Here is a 9,798-nt window from a genome sequence, read left to right as displayed (position 1 = left end):
CATTCCTGTGAAGTACTCTTAAAGTGCTGCGTGCGAGATGATGATATAATTTCCTCATTCATGGCAGTAAGTTATTCTGTCACAACAATTATTTACAATCTATAAATAATGCATTCTACAAGGCCTGATAGAGTTGTCTCTAATAATAATAAGTCATAAATTATGTATATCTGTCTCTCTCTCTCTCTATATATATATATATATATATATATATATATAGAGAGAGAGAGAGAGAGAGAGAGAGAGAGAGAGAAAGAGAGAGAGAGAGAGAGAGAAAGAGAGAGATATTTTCACTGAAAAAAAACAAAGTTTACAGAGACATTATAGGTAGGAAATAGCATCAAAAACCTTAGAAATACACCGAAAAAAACAAAGGTTAGAGAGACGTTTACTTAGGTTCAGATTTTACATACTCAAAACCGTAGAAACTGAGCAGTTATAGTTACCTGGGCTAACTCTAACTTACACTCCCCACAATGCACAGCTTATTAAGCGGGCAGAGAAACACATGAAAAAATTGTTCCTGCCCGTAGAGCGCAGGATTTTAAGCTGCTCCCTATGGGTAGGAACAATACTGGCTCCCGCTGGCATCATGGGGACTTTTGGGGCCCTCAACATTCATCATGTGGGTGCCTTTGGTGGGCTCAAGGGCACCCCACCCTTTACTGGCCAGGCCATTTTTGTAAATCCTTCATTATGCATGGTCAAAGCATATGCATGGTAAAGGTGTTACGTGGTAAAGGCATACGTGGTAAAGGCATTGCAGGGTAAAGGCATACGTGTTAAAGGCATTTGTTGGTATCTATGACATTATAATTAGTCTAATCCTGCACTATCTCTTGACTTGAAACTAAACCCTGGGCCTTGATAAACTGAACACAGGCAGCTCAAAAAAAGTGTACAAGCAGGTTTAGAGGAAATGTCATGTCACATTGTCATCACATTCCATTTTCCCAGCGCATTGTACGATTTCCCCAGTTTTCCCCAGATAAATGGTGCTATGACCCTTAAAGCACTACTCGCCACCACGTTTAGATGGTGATCCATTTCTCTTCCTACCCTGGAAAGAGAGTTACTCCAGCATTTTGTTGAAGTGAAACTCTAACTGTTTCCAGTGTCAGAAAGAGTCAGATTGGCGTCTGTGAATACTCACTTATTCACAAGTTAGAGGTCATTCACACACTGACAAGGCGAAGCATGCGTGCGCTACATTTACTAGTGTGTGATTCTACACATGCACAACATGTACACCTGGCAGCGATCATCTGACTAGCTTTGTTTTCAAACATTGTTGAAAGAGCTGCTTAGTCCTCAAAACTCCAACTCTTTGAGCATTAATAAGATAAGCTGTAAACAACTCTTCCGGGGACAAAGACAAGCCCACTGACACCAAGAGAGAAACAGTAATACCGCTTAATCACAGGCCCTGGAAAACCCCCTAGGCCTGCTCATCATACAGACCCATATCCCTCCAAAACATGCATGCTAAACTATTCGCAGGCATTCTGGCACACAACTTAGTCCGTTCATAATGGCCTTATGGCTGCAAGCCACAGCAGTGGTGAGATAATACTGTACCTTTAATGCAATGGATGCTTTCCAACACTGAGAAGAAACTAGACACAATGTCTGCCAAGGGCCCAATTTATATTTAGGCGGATGGTTTATTCTGTCATAAATGTGGCAGGTATCCCGTCCAACCTATTAAAAGTGCATTATATCCTGTGGCATTAGTAATAAAGCGGATGGAATCTGTTATGTTTGAGGAAATAACCTGTCCGATAAACTCTAAATCAGGCCCTATGTCTGCAACAAGTCTTGTAGACGGAGCAAGAGCTAGCAGTATAGGAAGATTTTAACTTTAAATACATTAGGAAGAACTGAAGTCTTACTTTTTAGGTCGAGCCTAGCGCTGCGCAAATGTGCTGCTCTATGGGATTCTTCTTGTGAACACTCTAAACTTCTCCATGTGGGTCTGACTCCTCCTACACATTGGATTAGCATTTGCGGGTGTCTTTCAATAAGGAAAGTACGCAAATTGCCAAAGGCGGGTGCATGTCCCACCTCTTCTCCAAAGGTTCACTCCCACAGCGTTTTTCTCTTGTGTGCGAGCTGCGGAGTGCAGGGTGGCCGCTGCATTCCTCGTCATGTTCACAATGCTCCCATTCCCCCTCCCGTTGTCCGCATTTCCATTCTGCCCCCTACCCACTTGCAGCAACCCGTGAGGTAACCGCCCTCCCATTGTCCATGTTCACCAGGCTCCCGCAGCCCCCACTGTCCGCATACCCTTTGCTCCCGCCCCCTCCTTTGTCCATGTTAAACATGCCTACCGCGGTCTGCATTTTTTTTATTTCTGCCTCCCTCCCCATTTGTGGTGGCCCATGTGGTGCTCCCCGCGGCACACCAATGTTTGTTAAAAAGCTGAAAAGAGTCATCAAAAAGCATTGGCAAAGCCAAAAGACGGGTCCTATCGGCTTTGCCAGTGCTTTTCTGCCATGCCGATACACGAGGGGCATCAGTGTTGGAGTAACGGATCCGTTGAAGAGCCAGTTGGGGGAGGGGAAGGATTAAGAAAAGGGATGTCAGAAATAGCTGACTCTTCTGCAGGACCAATCTCTCTCTTTCTTCCCTGAAGGGAGACCAAGCCTCTTTGTTTCGGCACGAGATTTGTCACTGTTGCTGTAAAAGCCTTCCCAAGACGTCCCTGGCACGGCGATCTCTCCCCGGCATGGGCACTGGTTGCCAGTTTAGCAATTTGCAACATTCATTTAAAAAACAAAAAACGTCAAGCTGGAACAAAATCGTCCCAATTCTTGTCTTTCTCATCACAACAACCCCCCACCCCTCACTAAAAGCCAGATTGTCATGTCCAGTTCCCCCCCTGCCCTACACCCTTGAACATTAGGACACCGCTGGCATTCTGTTAAACCAGGCAACAAGACCCACTGCCTGGGGACATACATCTTTTTCCCAGTTGTCACCTTTTTAAAAATATTTTTATTTTTGTAACTTTTTTGGTTTAAAGAGAGGTGCTTTGTAAAAAACAACTTTATTTATTATTTTTCATCAGTAACATTACAATTAACAGTGCCACAGTGCTTGCTGTTACAGTATCCATGATATCATCGATTTAGTCACTCCGGATAATAAAAGAGACGTGTCTAATGCATCTGGTGCAGTGTGTGGGGGGCTCTGCTTGGGCAGCACGAGGAGCGGGGGACAGATTCTGGCTGGCAGATCAGTGGCCCGCATGCTCCTTCTTCGCTGCCTACTTGCATGAGTGTGTAGGCATGTGCATGTGTGTGGATATGCTTGGTTCTGTTTGTGGTTGATTTGTTTTGTACCAGTACGACCCCACATACGGTAGCTTCACAGATTAGTGCTAGTCTAAGCAAACCCGCCCTGCCCCAAACCCTATTCTCCTGCATGGCTAAACACTTATTTGGTCCCTTCGGCGAGACCTATTGGCTATGCCAATGCTTGTTTAAGTTGCCATTCAGTTCAGAATCAGGCACTAGTTTAAGGGAGATAGATATATATTATGCCGATAGAAAATCCACCTCAACTCAGGATAATACTTCAGTCTTCCAGGTTAGAATGATCCAGGAATGCTTGAACCAGGAGGGTTGGGAAAGTGTTGAATGTGGCTTAAGGCCTTATTACGAGTCTGGTGGGCTTCCAATGGGACCACCTCTGGAGTGGTCCCAGGAAGATCACCAAGCCCTTGTTGAGCCCGCCTGCCGGATTATGACATTAATCCAGGGCGGGTGGTGCAGCTGCAGTCTCATGGCAGCGGCTGTGTTAGGTCCATAGGAGATCCTAAACAGCATACCACCACCCTGATAGGGCCTCAGCACGTTCCTGCACTGTATGACATGCACCATGTTTTGCATGCCACACCATGCCGGAACGAGGGTGCAGTTCCAGAGAGGTACAACATGTGCACCCCGCATGCAACCCTAGGCTCAGACTTGTCAGGAGGCCCTGCTAGGGCCCCTTTACCTGCATGTCTACTGCCCTTTTCAAGGTGGTGTCCCCACCATGAAACGGGCAGTGGATATGCAGATTGTAATAGGCTCAGCAGGACCAGGATATGTACCGCACGCATATTCAGGCCGTTTGCAGACCACCGCGGATGCAGGATACTTGATTCAGGTGGAGGTGGAGGTCTCGTTGCAGTTCGACCACCACACTCATATTATGGTAGTCAGACCGCCAGCGTGGTATCAGTCAGACCGCCACCATGAGTAAGACAGTCTTGAGGACCCTTTGGTAGATACATCATGAAATTTACCTAACTGCAATGCTTTGTGCTTCCTCTCTTCTTCACAATCTGTTCTTGTTTAAATGAGTATCTAGCTAAAGCTCCATGTGTATCTAGCTAAAACTGTATTTGTAGCATGTGAGGGCTCAGTGGCTGCTCTTTCTTTAGTAAGTTACTCTGTGAACAATGGTAAATCACTGCCTTTTTATGAGTAAATAAGCTGTGACCTGCTCAACAGAACTTTTAGTGAAATATCCATGTATGGTGAAATATTGCTTGTTAAGTTTCAGATATGGTAAAGCAGAGATTTCTTTCTTCTACACCCAGATAAATGTTGTGTATTCACATTCCATTACATTTGCATTTAGTAAATTTTTATTTCTTTACATCCAACAGAAAATAAGCCTAAATGCACGGATTGATTATGAATAATGAAGATAACACAACAAATCAGCAAAAATAGTCAAAAATAAGGAGCTCAAAGAGCATCAGTGAAATCAGAGACAGAGGACAGATCCAGGAAGAAACAGTCAAAGGCAATTCAGTGAATACAAGTCTGAGCTCTACTTTTCCACACCACAGGATGAAGAAATGCCCTCTACAGAATTAAGGCAACAACACTGACAAACCACCTTCTGTATAAACAAGCGTCCAACACCAGCTTTGACCATGAGGTCGGAATGAGAGTTGGAGGAAGGTCTTATGACTATTTGAGATCCATAGCTTGGAACAAACTCCCTCTTGAGCTTTGCGCTGTTGGCAACATGACAATGTTAAACAAAGATTGAAAACCTGGCTATTTGTCCATGTTTGAAACAACCAGCTTTACTTTCTCTTCAGACCTGTGCTTGACCCTGGGACACTCTTCGGAGTAGCTGTACACATTACAAGTTGCTTCATCATCATGATATGGCTAGAGCAGTGCTCCGCTATCTAAAATGGCAACAGACCACCATTCAGTGCTCTAGGTGTATTGCAAACTCTTTCTAGCCAAACCACCGGAACCAGGGAAAAGCACAACGAAGTAGAGCCAAACAACTGAAGGCTAGAGGAAAGAGGGCTTCCGCTCTCCAAAGCACAGAGTATTGTCCCAATTTGCACCGACCAGAAGGAAGACGAATCTTTACCCACAAGCAAGCCAAGCCATTATCCAATGTAAGGACGCAATCACACAGAAAGACCCCATACTTATATTATGAATGTGATAGGTATTTAGTGAGTCTTGTATTTTATTGTTAAATCAGAAATCAAGCATCCAAAATACAACACACATGCATGGAATGTGAGAATAACGCAAGTGGTCTGTCAACCATGTTGGCCCTTCAGGAGACACGGTCATGTGATGTAGACAAATATATATCCATCCCAAAGACACAAAGCAAGAAAAAAGAATCATACACATGCAGCGAGAGCTTTAGTTTATCATCACTACTAAAGAACCATCAGCAAACACACACAGGAGAAAAATCGTGCAATTGCACTGAATGTGTAAATAGCTTCAGTCAATTTTCACATTTTCAAATACATAAGGAAACACATACAGTGGAAAAACCATACCATTGCACTGAATGTGTGAAGAGCTTTAGTCAATCATCAATCCTACATAGACATCAGCGGACACACACAGGGGAAAAACCATACCATTGCACTAAATGTGTAAATAGCTTCAGTCAATTATCAAATCTCCAAATACATCAAAAAATTCATACAGGGGAAAAACCATACGATTGCACTGAATGTGTGAAGAGCTTCAGGCGGTTATCACATCTCCAAGCACATCAGAGAACACACACAGGTGAAAAACCATACGATTGCAGTGAATGTGTAGAGAGCTTCAGTCAATTATCACACCTCCGCAGACATCAGAGAATACACACAGGAGAAAAACCATACCATTGTAGTGATTGTGTGAAGAGCTTCAGTCTTTTAGCAGACCTCCAAAGACATCAGCGAACACACACAGGGGAAATACCATACCATTGCAATGAATGTGTGAAGAGCTTCAGTCGGTTAGCAGACCTCCGAAGACATCAGCAAACACACACAGGGGAAAAACCATACCATTGCGGTGAATGTGTGAAGAGCTTCAGTCGGTTAGCAGACCTCCAAACACATCAGCGAACACACACAGAGGCAAAAGTATACGATTGCAGTGAATGTGTGAAGAGCTTCAGTCGGTTATCACATCTCCAAACACATCAGCGAAAACACACAGGGGAAAAACCATACCATTGTAGTGAATGTGTGAAGAGCTTCAGTCGGTTAGCAAACCTCCAAACACATCAGCGAACACACACAGGGGAAAAAACATACGATTGCAGTGAATGTGTAGAGGGCTTCAGTCAATTATCACAGCTCCACAGTCATCAGAGAATACACACAAGGGAAAAACCATACCATTGCAGTGAATGTGTAAAGAGCTTCAATCGGTTAGCAGACCTCCAAACACATCAGCAAACACACACAGAGGAAAAACCTTTCCATTGCAATGAATGTGTAGAGAGCTTCAGTCAATTATCACACCTCCGCAGACATCAGAGAATACACACAGAGAAAAAACCATACCCTTGTAGTGAATGTGTGAAGAGCTTCAGTCAGTTAGCACTCCTCCGCATACATCAGAGAATACACACAGGGGAAAAACCATACCATTGTAGTGAATGTGTGAAGAGCTTCAGGCAGTTAGCACACCTCCGCAGACATCAGAGAATACACACAGGGGAAAAACCATACCATTGCAGTGAATGTGTGAAGAGATTCAGTCGGTTAGGAGACCTCCAAAGACATCAGCGAACACACACAGGGGAAAAACCATACCATTGCAGTGAATGTGTGAAGAGCTTCAGTCGGTTAGCAGATCTCCGAACACATCAGCGAACACACACAGGGGAAAAAGTATACGATTGCAGTGAATGTGTGAAGAGCTTTAGTCGGTTATCACATCTCCAAACACATCAGCGAACACACACAGGGGAAAAACCATACCATTGTAGTGAATGTGTGAAGAGCTTCAGTCGGTTAGCAGACCTCCGAAGACATCGGCATACACACACTGGGGAAAAAACCACACAGTTGCAGTGAATGTGGAAGTAGATTTAGTGATTCCTTAAATCTCATGATTCATCAACGAACACACACAGCGGAAAAACCATTCAAGTGCAATGAATGTGAGAAGACCTTTAGTCAATTATCAAATCTCCGAAGACATCAGCAAAAAATCACAATGTAAAAAACCTACAAGTGCAGGGAATGTAGAAGAAGGTTTAGGCTATTATCAAAGCTGTGAAGCCATCAGCGAACACACACAGGAAAAAAACCATTTAAGTGCAATGAATGTGGAAGAAGATTTAGTGATTTCTCAAATCTCATGATCCATCAACAAACACACAGGCGAAAACCCATTCAACTGCAGTGATTGTGTGAAGAGCTTCAGTCGATTATCAAACCTACAAAGACATCAGCGAACACACACAGAAGAAAAACCATACAATTGCAATGAATGTGGCAGTAGTTTTACTGACTCTTCAGCAGTAAGGAATAATCAGCGAGCTCAGAAAGGAGACAAACTTTTAAATGCACTGAATGTGAGAAAAGTTTTAGTCAATCGTCAATCATACACATCTATCATCGAACACACACAGGACAAAAGCCTTTCAAGTGCAGTGAATGTGTGAAGTGTTTTAGTCAATTATCAAGCCCATATAGACATCAGCGTACACACACTCAGTAAAAACCATACAACTGTAGTGAATGTAGAAGAACGTTAAGTGCATCTTCCGCATTAAGGATTCATCAGTTAATACACACAGAGGAAAAACCTTAAAGTTGCTGTGAATGTGTGAATATCTTCTGTCAGTTATTAAACCTACAACATACATCAACTAATACACACAGAGGAAAAATGATATTGCAATAAATGTCTCAAGAGATTTTGTCAATTATTAGGTCTCCAGAGTCATCAGCGAAAACACAAGGGGAAAACCTTACAAGTGCACTGAAAGTGTGAAGAGCTTTTGTCAATTTTCAATCCTACACAGCCCTCAGTGAACACAAACCTTCATTTAACTCACTTAGAAATCCTAGAGATGCAGTGAATCCTAAAAGCACTTAATTAAATTAGAAATAATAGTGACCCATTTAAGGACATAGACAGCAGCAGAACATTGCAGTTATTGTGAGATGGAGGAATTACAGAAAAAAGATAATTATAAATATGAGGTATATTCGAATTCCTTATAATGGAAGACTCGACTAAAAGGAAAGAACAAAAGCAAATAACGATATTTGTAGAATTATAAAACTGTCTGTTCTCAGTGATTGCTCGCTTTTGTACACACAGCAAAACAACATGCTGTACTAGGAAATCCACTGGGAGACTAGCACAATGTGGCATAAAAGAAAAGAAACACTTGTGTTTTTTATTTGATGAAGAAGAGTTAAAAAGAAAAACATCCAAGGGCTTCGGTTCATGCTACCTGTAAAAGCAGGACTAGGAAAAATGCTTGGACTGAGAAGGGTATTTTCAGGTAACTGGAAGGATTAGTGCTAAAACCTATAAACTCAACACACTCAGACTGACTCTCTGCAAGAAAAACTAATTTAATAAGCACTCACTGGTGAATATTCACAGCTGAATGTGGTGTTTGGTCGTTTCATACAACAGTGATGATTCAGTGACAGCGACCAGAAAACAGTGTTTCAAAAGCACAGAAGTGAAAGGAGCAGAATGTGAGCTCTAATTCTGATTTAATGCTAAGTAAACGATGTTAGATTAATTGTATAAATATATGTTATGAGTTTCTTATTTACAGAGAATCATTAAACCAAATCCTAAGTGGTTATAGGACAGATTCAGTGCTTGACAGCAAAATTATTGATAGGAATTATTGTGGAATGGAGGAACCTAGTAGAAAGAGTTTGTCATAAAACTGCAAGCACCATGTAAGGGTAAAGGGTCAGCAGTTATAAAGTTATGGGTATTTGAGGTTTTGATTTTTGTTGAAACGCTCCTACAAAGGTCATATCCAGAATGTTGCTCTAACTAAGTCTCAGACTAACTCAGTGTTTATCTTTTTTCTCATAATATGCAAGGCTGTTCTTCTGAGCCCCTGTAGGTACATACAGTGCTAAAAGTCTAGCAAAGGCAATCTATGGAGCTACTCTACTGGCATACTGAGTAGGACCTGCTTAAGCTGTTGACATATGTTAACTGTATAAATTATATATATAATATATATATATATATATATATAAAATATATAATATATATATATATATATATATATATATATATATATATATATATATATATATATATATATATATATATATTACCTACTGGCGGTCGCCAGTAGGTATATATAGTTAGGATTTTTTCTCTATGGGTTTTTTGAAAATTCTATGTCTAATAACTTTGGCGTTTGTGGACGGAATTGGCTGAAATTTTCAGGAAAATGGCACATTTTGTTTCTGAGCAGCCCTTGAAAATTTGGGGGGGTTCGTCCAGTGGGGGCCGAGAAAAAAGGGGGGTCCCA

The 9,798-nt window shown here is 41.9% G+C and overlaps 1 pseudogene; it reads left to right on the top strand.

The window, feature by feature from the left end:
- Window positions 1-4,779: 4,779 nt before the first annotated feature.
- Window positions 4,780-8,361, top strand: LOC144805600 (uncharacterized; annotated as a pseudogene).
- The last annotated feature ends 1,437 nt before the right edge of the window (window positions 8,362-9,798 follow it).

Source organism: Lissotriton helveticus (genome assembly GCF_964261635.1).
Source record: "Lissotriton helveticus chromosome 1_1 unlocalized genomic scaffold, aLisHel1.1 SUPER_1_unloc_16, whole genome shotgun sequence".
In the NCBI taxonomy this organism is placed as follows: domain Eukaryota; kingdom Metazoa; phylum Chordata; class Amphibia; order Caudata; family Salamandridae; genus Lissotriton; species Lissotriton helveticus.
This window is presented reverse-complemented; position numbering and strand designations above follow the sequence as displayed.